Source organism: Haemaphysalis longicornis, unplaced genomic scaffold (assembly GCF_048455015.1).
Source record: "Haemaphysalis longicornis isolate Haplotype H1 unplaced genomic scaffold, Haemaphysalis longicornis Haplotype H1 scaffold_11, whole genome shotgun sequence".
NCBI classification, from domain to species: domain Eukaryota; kingdom Metazoa; phylum Arthropoda; class Arachnida; order Ixodida; family Ixodidae; genus Haemaphysalis; species Haemaphysalis longicornis.
The window spans coordinates 125,317,686-125,327,359 of record NW_027526214.1 but is presented as its reverse complement, the minus strand read 5'-3'; the positions used below and the strand labels follow the sequence as shown (position 1 = coordinate 125,327,359).

The following is a 9,674-nucleotide window of genomic DNA, read 5'->3' as shown; positions in this document are numbered from 1 at the left end:
TTGTACACCCTTTCCTTCGAAATTGCGAAATGTCGGCACAACCCAAGCCCCGAAACAAAACCTATAAATCAGCCCCTCAAAATGCTTGTACGCCTTTATTGCATTGAAAGTGAGGGAGGCCAGCAGTATCTTCATTGTGCACTCTAAGAAATCGGGGGAGCAGTTGAAGAGTCCAACAGTCATTGTACTCCTGCAAGCGTTGGCGCGCTCCCCTCGAAAGCTGCGGGGAGTTGGATGCAAAGTTCGCTCCCATGAGGAGGAAGAGCAAAACTGACAGCGTACTCTTCTCGTGCGCGGCGGAGTGCAGCCCCAGTTCCGCTCCCGCACCAGTGAAGAGTAAAGCTGCACATCGTCTCCTCTCTCCAGTACGAAGAGTAAAATTGCAATTTCATTCTTGTCAAGTGCGGGAGTAAGCATGGAGAGGCACTCCTACCATTTACGCACACCAACTCATCAGCGATGTTTTATTTGCATACGTATATATTATATAAAGCAGTTGTGTAAAAAGCGCCCGAGTAGTTCCGCCGCGTATTCTAAACGTGCAAGAATATGAATTCATGTAACGATTGCTCGCATCGTTCAGTGACATGAATGGAGCAAGCTTGACAAAACTAAAAAAAACGCATGTCTCGATTTGGTTTTGTTTCTTTGTTTTGTTTTTTCCTCTGTAATGGCTTAGTTATCGACATTTAAAAAGTTGTCAGACTATGCATCATAAAAGGTGCGCACCACGGAGGAAAGAATACTGCGCGCCGATTTCAGCGATTACGCCGATTACACCGAGGGCGTCCCAGCGGCGGGGGCGCGGCGGTGGACGCCGCGTCTCCGTAGCTCAGCCCGACGAATATACGGCGTACTACCACGGCGGATTTTCCGCCACGCGATCTCGCGTCTACGGTGAAAGCCGACACAGGCGGTGCACCCGCAAGAACCGGGCGAGCGACGACTGATCGCGCCAGACCGTGATGTCCCGCCAGCGCGGAACACAGGGCTGCGCTTTGTAAACCATGTGCTACGCACGAAGTGGACTTTCAAACAGACGCTTCATCCAACATGGGAAGTTCGACCTGCCCTTATCGTCATGCTTGCATGCTTGAACACAGTACGACGCGTGCTCGCATCGAATAGGAGAAACTAGGTTTTGAGAATTAAAGGTATTATTATTGAGAAAACTGAGGTTACAGTGGATCAGGACAGAAGAGCACGGGGAGAAAACGTCTCACGCGGTGCGCAGGCGTGGGGCGACTCTCCTCGGCGAACAGCACACACACGTGACACGCCCCAGGCAAGACTCCAAAGCTCTCACTCGTTGGTATAAACATCCGGCCGCGTTCGCTGCGACGGTGGCGGTTTCAGGTGTTTCATGCTCCGGGCTTGGCCCCTCGGCAGGCTGCCGGTGTCTGTTTTCGTTTTCGCCTTCTCGGCGCCAGCATTCTCGGCGCGAGAATTATCCGAAGCTTCGGAGACGGCTTGCTCAACATGGGAAGTTTGACCTGCCCTTATCGTCATACTTGCTTGAACGCAGTGTGACGCGTGCTCGCTAACTGCTTGCATGCCTGTGCGTCAGCTTTAGATCACGAACACGTAAGCAAGCCGTATATTAGTTCGTTCGTGCGTGCGTGCATGCGTGGAACTAGTTTTTATTTCGGACGGACATCACAGCTGCGGCGGCGCAGAGGCCGATACCGGAACTATATGCACTGTGTAGCAATGCGCGCGCAAGCCGCCGGACCAGCCGGTGTGCAGTCGCTGCCTTTGCAGGCTTCGCGCCTTAAGCTTGGGATCTTGGGATGACGACCATGGATTTATCTACCGGACGAAGAAATGTTGGCTGGAAGTGGAGGTAAGCCATTAGTTAACCTGGTATTCTTATCTTGTGTATTTAGCGAAGGAGAGTTGCTCTCTAGCTTCGGTCCGCGGAAGCGGCTAACCCTAATGTTTTCGTCACTCATTTTGACCGTTGCTTAGATTTGAAGGGCGGCTTTTGTACCCGTGTGCAAACAGCGTCGAGTCTTGCACCGTTTCAATCCCTTTGATTCGTGAAGTGTTGGTATCCTAGCCGAATGTTTTCGCAGGTAAGAAGCACGGTCGCGCGAGTAGTCGCAGCGCTACCCTGTATTCTTAACTCGGCGGCTAGGGTTAGAGTGGCTGCCGTGCAGTAGCTGTGGCTACCTGCGCGGCTCCAAAGAATTTCGTACAGTAGGCTGAGTGATAGGAGCGCGTCTAGCGCGTAGAAGTCACTAAAGTTACAATTATTTTAGTTACCGCCGCGCGTACTGCAGCAGACTGAAATCCTGTCCACACAGGTTTTTTGCGTTTTGATTTGTACTCTTAGCTCGGCGGCTAGGCGGCTAGGGTTAGAGTGGCTGCCGTGCAGTAGCTGTGGCGACCTGCGCGGCTCCAAAGAATTTCGTCTAATAGGCTGAGTGATAGGAGCGCGTCTAGCGCGTGGCAGTCACTAAAATTACAATAATTTTAGTGACCGCCGCGCGTACAGCAGCAGACTGAAATGCTGTCCTGACAGGGTTTAGGTTTTTTGCGTTTTGATTGAGGGCAGGATGGCCGGAGATGGGACTGTTAAGGGGTAACTACATGCGTCTAAGCCAATGAGCGACGCGAGAAAACTCACTCATTGGGTACGGCAAACAGGTATTGTGGGCGACACAGACAAAATTTTTTTACACAGGCCGCTGACGGCGGCAACTGTGGCAGGCGACGGGCCGTCGCCGTCGCGGGCTTATACCGGCCAGAAGCAGCCCACGAGCGAGCGGCAGCAACGACGACGAATGGCATTGGCAGCAATGCATTATTTCTTTTTTTTCGTTTGTTGTACCCATTACGGTGCTTTTGTTGTATAGTGTTTGTTGTACCCATTACGGTGCTTTTTTCGCGTCGGTTGTCGCCGTCGCTGCGTGTGGTTTAATGTTCGAGCGTTCTGATCGTTCAATAACGAGCCTATTGGTTCTCATCAGGTGTTGCGATCTGCAGCGTGCATGCAACGAAGCGTACTCGAGAATGAAAAAAACAGTAGCTATATGCCCCATAGCAACTTTTACACGCTGTACTTGTGAACGTATAATGGGCCGTACGTTGCAGTCGGCTGAGGGCAAAATCCTATGCAAATTAATCAGGGATTATAACGTTACAAAAAGAGTTCTCTTTACTTAAATTTTGTTAAATGTTTTTATACCGGGAACGATAGCGGGGTAAACAATAGAAGCTACGGACACGTAAGCACTAATGGGTTTGGGGCGCATTGCGTAGGCAGACAGCTGTAGGGCGCGCTGTCTGACATGACATTGACCAAGTGGCACAATGAGCGTGGCTGCATCCAAGGTCACCGCACATTCGCATGTAGACTTGTGACTGCGCCAAGCAGTATTGCATTCCAATACGGGTTCAATGCGTTCACTCGGCGCAAAAACTAATCTATCACGTCGTCAAACTCGTCAATTTTTTTTTCATTGTTGAACTTATCTTTGCTGTCCCCCTCTTTCTTCCTATGCAGGAACCACGGGAAGACGGTACTTGCCCGAAGATTTTTTTTTTTTTCCTGAGAGAGAACGAGATCCCCGAGACGTCAGCAGGAGTGGCCGTCGCATTCAAGACACTTCCGCTCACATCCTTGGACATCGTGGATGAGTTTCCATTGCTGCTGTCTGTGTTTTCAAAGGGGAAGCGCACCTTCTTGCTTCTGTAGACGTTACTTCGGCTCAAGCACGGTGCCCTGGTCGGTACTGTTCTGAAGGCCGCCACCAACATTATGAAGCATTCAGCTAGAACGTGTTTGTTTTTAATAGCAAGTTATGCCTTTTTTAAATCTTACTAGCGCATCCTCATTTGAGAACCACCCGCCTAAAAAACCCAGTGGGAATGTTTCCGGTGGTTTCCTATTGTCCCACCAACATATATCTGTTGCAAAGTTCCCGTGTCAGTGGCTTTGTATCTTTGTGTTGATTGCACCTTGTAATGCGCTAATAGTAATCCACGCTGAATAGTTTTAGTCCAAGATTTTTGTTTCGCAAAATTTATTTGTAAATGTTTTTGATGTGTCCTAAATAAGAGCTGGCTTTCCAGTCCATGTGAAGCACTCACTGATGTACTAAGGCCACTTTGTTTTATGTTAATACTGTTAACTATTTTTCCCACTGCTGTATTTCTACTGACACTTCGTGCTAATGCCAGTACCTTTTTATTTGTGGGTGTTAATGTCATTTTTATTGTCTTAATTTAATGTTTGTATTTCAGTGTTATCAATTGCTTTGCTGCATTTTTATTTGTGAATTTTTCTTGGATGTATCCTCAATAGGCGTTACGTCTCCTGTGTGCATGTGGAGTAAGAACCGTTTTTATGCTGTGATATTTTAATTCAAAATGAATTGCTTTTTGTGTGAAATTGCACAATGAACGGATTGTTGTGGTATTTTTTTGAAAAATAAAGTCTGACCTTGTTTTTTCTTTTCCATGTTTCAAAATGGCTTGTCCTGTTTTGTTTGCTTGTAACTGCCTATAGTACCATCGTGGAGATGGGGGGGGGGGGGGGGGGGGGCTAGTAGCAGACGGAGCGAAAACGCGCTGCCTCGCGGGGAATAGCAGAACGCTCTTGAGGCGTAACGAGATGCTTTACAAGAGAGAGTAGCAGTACCCGTCTGCAGTATCCGGGAACGCCGAAACCAATAGAGCTTATTCACGCCTAAAGGGAGTGACGGAAGGCTGCCTTGTACATGGCATAGCAATTCCCACACAGGGTTCAAGTACTCCGCTTCGACAGCAGCAAGTAAATCCCACGAGGAGTGTTTCGCCTCTCGTTTGGCCGCCACGCGCTACTCCTCGGAAGAGTCGCCCAATGCTGCCAAAGAGAGTGAAATATGGGACAAAAGTTTTTACTCCTAGACAGAGTGCCCAGCACTCCTCGTCTTCTTAGAGTGTGTGAGCCATTTCGACGGACTTCATCACACATGCCATACCGCAATTTGCCCAGAAAAACTCGAGGCGTCTGCAGCTACTATTCAAGGAACATTGACGGAGTCCCTGTTCTGTGACGGAGTGTGGTTGTATGTATGTGAACGTATTTTGCTGTGTGCTGGCGATCAGTTGGCGTAAGTCAAGAACCCTCACGCAGCCGGGCTGGCCACTCTTCTTTACAAAGTGACAGTAACTTTTCGCATTTTCTTTATTAACTTTATTTCTTTGTTCGGTAATAAAATCTAATGTATATTCTCCAAGTCTGGTGCTAATTCACTGTTTGTAATTTTTGTAACCACAAATAGCGCCTTTTTGGTGCTATCCAACCGTACCCCCCCCCCCCCCCCGCTAATGGATGCCCCCCCTTGCAAAAAGTTCTGCGGACGCCCTTGTCTGTATCTTCACTGTCCGTGTTCTTAGTGTCAAAGTTCCTAAAAAGTATTATTGGTGAGGCATACAAAGCAAAGAAACAAAGAACTGGGAAATTGCTTGTGGAAGTCACCCCATAGCAGCAGGCAGAAAAACTCTTGAGCAGACCCGAATCGCCGATCTTCAAGGTTACGCCCCACCACAGCTTAAACAGCTCCCAGGGCGTGATCTCCAATCCCGATCTAATCAACGAAACTGAAGCCTACCTGCTGAAGGGCCTTCGAGGTCAGGGAGTAACAGGGCTGCAGGGAGTAACAGTAACACAAACATACGTAGAGAGCCCAAAGGAATCCCGACAAAGCATCTGTTTTTAACCTTTGACTGTTCAACGCTCCCTGAATTTGTAAATTCAGGGTTCATCCCATGCCCATCCCTAACCACCGGCGCTGTTTTAAGTGCCAATGCTTTAGGCAAGCACTCACTCCTGCCGCGGCCGTTTTATCTGTGGAAAATGCGGCCAACATGACCACCCGTCCGATAGCTGCAACACCAAAAATTTAACCTGTGCCAACTTCCAGGGACACGACACGGCGTGGTCCCGCACTTCTGAAAATTTCAAGCCGGCAAAAACAATTATCAATGTGAAGGTCACGGAATACATCCCGTTCCCAGATGCGAGAAACAGGTGCTCCTCTTTTTCCCAGGAAAGGTACGCCGACGCAGCTCGTCTGGGGCCGAAGCGGCGACTGGTTTCGGCTGGGATACACTACCGCAAGTTGAACTTTGTCCTGCCCTCGCTCCGCTCTGCGTTGCCTTCGGCAGCCCGAACAGTCACCACACTTCCTGCCAAAGTAGCAACGGTTCTGGTGGCAACCATGTCTGTTGCGAGTCAGGCTGCATCAACCGTTTCCCTTCCACCGGCCCAAAGCGCACCGTCAGGAGGAGATGGAGATGGAAGGGTCCGTGGAAGCTCCCACCCTCGACGCACTGTCTCTGCCCCCCCCCCCCCTCTGGCACTGCCGACGACATCGCTGGGTGCGGTTGCAGCGAAGAGCACCCATAAGGAGGCATGTTCCAAGAAGCCCGAGCCGTCTGGCACTCGGAGGACGTCCGACAAAGGCATGGACGTTGAACCCTACCCGTCTGCATCACAGGGGAAGGAACAGGCACCATCATCCAAAGCTCTCGATATTGCCAAGAAAGAGTCACAATTCTCTTTGGGGCTGCTCGAGCACCGATTCCCGAGGTCGCCTCATTAAGAAATTCTTAACACCGTTGGTAGCATGCCTTTTCAACAAAAAACAGCCTACATACCATAATATAGAACACAACATTTACTCACACCTCGAACTGACTATTGGATCGGCAGCACACTTTCCATCTCTTGAGTGGGACGCGCACACGAATCCATATGGTAGTGACCACTTCCCTTTTTCATTAACCTACCTAGGCACAGGCCCTACCAGTTTAACTTAACATAAGAGGTTCAATGAAGCAAGAACTATCTCGAATGCATTTACAGAAACATCCACACATTCATTGCACATTTACACATTGAAAGAGCTAACCACAGCGCTCATCGTCCACGCGGCCGAAAAGTCCATTCCCCATTTCTCCCGTGCTCCGCGTAACCCAAGGAGGCCATGGTGGAATGAGGACTGCAGGTGAGGGCAAGAAACCCAGAACAAGGCGTTGGGTGAACTTTGCAGGTACCCCACGTCAGCTAACCTTATTTCTTTCAAAAGGACACAGGCTTTGGGAATGCGAGTGCGCCGTGATGCAAAATGAGATAGTTGGCGCTCTTTCATAACATTCATGAATCCATACACAGACACCCGCAAGGTATGGACACGAATTGGTAAACTTAAAGGGCAACATACATAAAGCCGGCTCCTGGTCTGCACAACAGGCGACACACTCGAAGATCAGGCGAACACACTTGCACAACACTTTCAATGCGTGTCCAGCTGTGCGCACCACACAAACACTTTCCTGAGGCATAAAATCTCTGGCGAAAAGAAGTCCTTGCGCGACAACAATTCACAGACTTCTTCCAATTCTTTGTTTTCACTACATCAGCTGACCTTCTCTGAGCACGTGTAAGTACTCAGCTCCAGGCCCAGACAACATCACATATACAATGATACAACCCCGCAGACACTCTTTTAACACTCCTCCACCTATACCACAAGATATGGCCTTCGGGTCACATTCCAAGGTCATGGCGGGAGGCCATAGTAGTGGTTTTCTTGAAGCAGGGAAAGGACTCGTCGTCCCCCTCAAGTTACTACCCCATTGGCCTGGCTAGCTGCTGTTCAACCATTTCGTTAAGATGATAAACAGAAGACTTATGTACTTTCTTGAGTACAATCGTCTTCTCGAGAGCTACCAGGACGTCTTCAGGGAGGGCCGATGCACGACTGATCAACTCGTGGCCCATGAAAGGTACAATAAGGATGCCTTCGTCCATAAGCAGTTTTGTGTCACAGGGTTTTTTGACATCGAGAAGGCGTATGACACCGCTTGGCTGTATGGGATTCTCAGCGACCAGAAGTTATTCGGTGTGTATGGCATCATATTAAACACTCTTGCCAGTTACATGTCTGGGAAAACATTCGCATCAAGGTTGGGTCAGCACTGCCCCATGGTCATGTGCAGGAGAAAGGTATTGAGCTGCACGTTGTTTATAGTGAAGATAAAGTCGCTTCGGAAGGCATCGCCACCATCAATCTCTTGTTGAGTGTATGTGGCCGATGTGCAAGTCTTGTTTAAATCTTGTAATATGTCCTTATGTGAACGACAAGTTCAGCTTGGGTTCACCAAACGTGCTCTCTGGACAGATGAAAAGATTTTAAAGTTAATGCTATAAAGTGTTCCTGTGTTTTATTCTCCAAGAAGCGCTAAATCTTCCCAAACCCTCAGCTCCAATTGCATGGTGACTTCATTCCTGTAAAACAGGACCACGAGTTTCTAGGTGTTATCCTTGATAAAAAGCTCACATTCCTTCCACACTTCAAATAACCTAAAAACAAATGCCTAAAAACCGTGAACATCATGAAGGCCCTCTCACACCAGTGCTATGGTGCAGACAAAGAACTCCTCCTGTGAGTGTATTCTGCCTTGGTGGGGTCCACGACCACGACGGCTTCGTGGTCGCTAAAGTGTACTGTTAAGGGGTCTTTAAGCAGTGGTCGTGCGTTGCAGCAACTGGTGAAGACGAGATCGATGCAACTGCTGCCGTGTATAAGCAGCTTCTTGACGTAGTTTGAATGAGTGGGGTCCTTGGTTGGGTCCCGGGTGTGCTATAGCAGTGTTGTGTACGGGGCGGCCAGAAAAACAGCACTGAAGATGGTTGATCCAGTGCTGCACTCTGGGCTTCGATTTCCCTCGGGGGTTTCCGTACTAGCCCAGCGCCGAGCCTGTACGTGGAATGTAACAAATGGTGCTTAGAACATGAACGAATATACATTAATTCACTATACGCTTTTAAGATCTCATCTCTAAATAGTCACCAGTGTAGGCCAGCTCTTAAAGATACGTCCCTGTAGAAACTTTTGGTAAATCACCCATTTGTTTCTCCGCAATTTTCGCACAGAGTGAGAGAGGAGGCATCGGCTCTCACCCTCTCCTTTTCAGACTTGTACACATCATCAATTACTAACATTTCGGCACCATGGCAACTTCTGCCTGGACCACGTGATTTATGATTTTTGAAAATAGGTAAAAATAGAGTCCCGAGTACTGCGATTCTGAAACACTACTTGTCCCTGCGGTATCAATATATATTGGTAGAATTTTACAGTGATGCCTCGAAATCTTCAACTATGGTGCTGTGCAACACTCATGGTTCTAATTTTAGTTCTTCCAGAATCATGAGCGTACACATTATTAGCTTCTCGGCCGAATCATACGGCATTTGATTGATCGTACAGCACATTCTTAAAAAACAAATTCGTAAGTCAGTCAGCTCCCCAGACTCTGTGAGGCTTGTGCTTGCATTGCCATCACACAGACCTAAAAACCTGCATAGTCAATCTAGTTTTCAGCGCCATAATGTCCGCATAAGGTAGAAATTTTCAACTAGTCCTGTTCTGGGTTCCAGGCCATGCGGGAATCCCGAAGAACGAGACCACGGATGGAATGGCGGCCGCTGCTGTACTTTAAAAAATCCCCCGCACCTCCCCGAGGGGGATTGTGAGGATGCAGAAATGCATTGGGTGCACCGATGAGTGTGATGCGATTAATGGCGAAGAGAGAAGCGAGAGTGTGAGCGTAATCATTAATTTTTTTCCCACACCCGTCATTTCCGCTTCGTTATAGAGAAGCGTCTTCGAGACCGC

At 48.6% G+C, this 9,674-nt stretch overlaps 1 long non-coding RNA gene across 1 annotated transcript; it reads left to right on the top strand.

Moving 5' to 3' along the window:
• Positions 1–580: 580 nt before the first annotated feature.
• On the top strand, positions 581–3,925 carry LOC144160998 (uncharacterized). Its single transcript, XR_013320466.1, has 2 exons — positions 581–1,843; positions 3,509–3,925. It is a non-coding gene; the product is annotated as an uncharacterized LOC144160998 (long non-coding RNA).
• Positions 3,926–9,674: the final 5,749 nt, after the last annotated feature.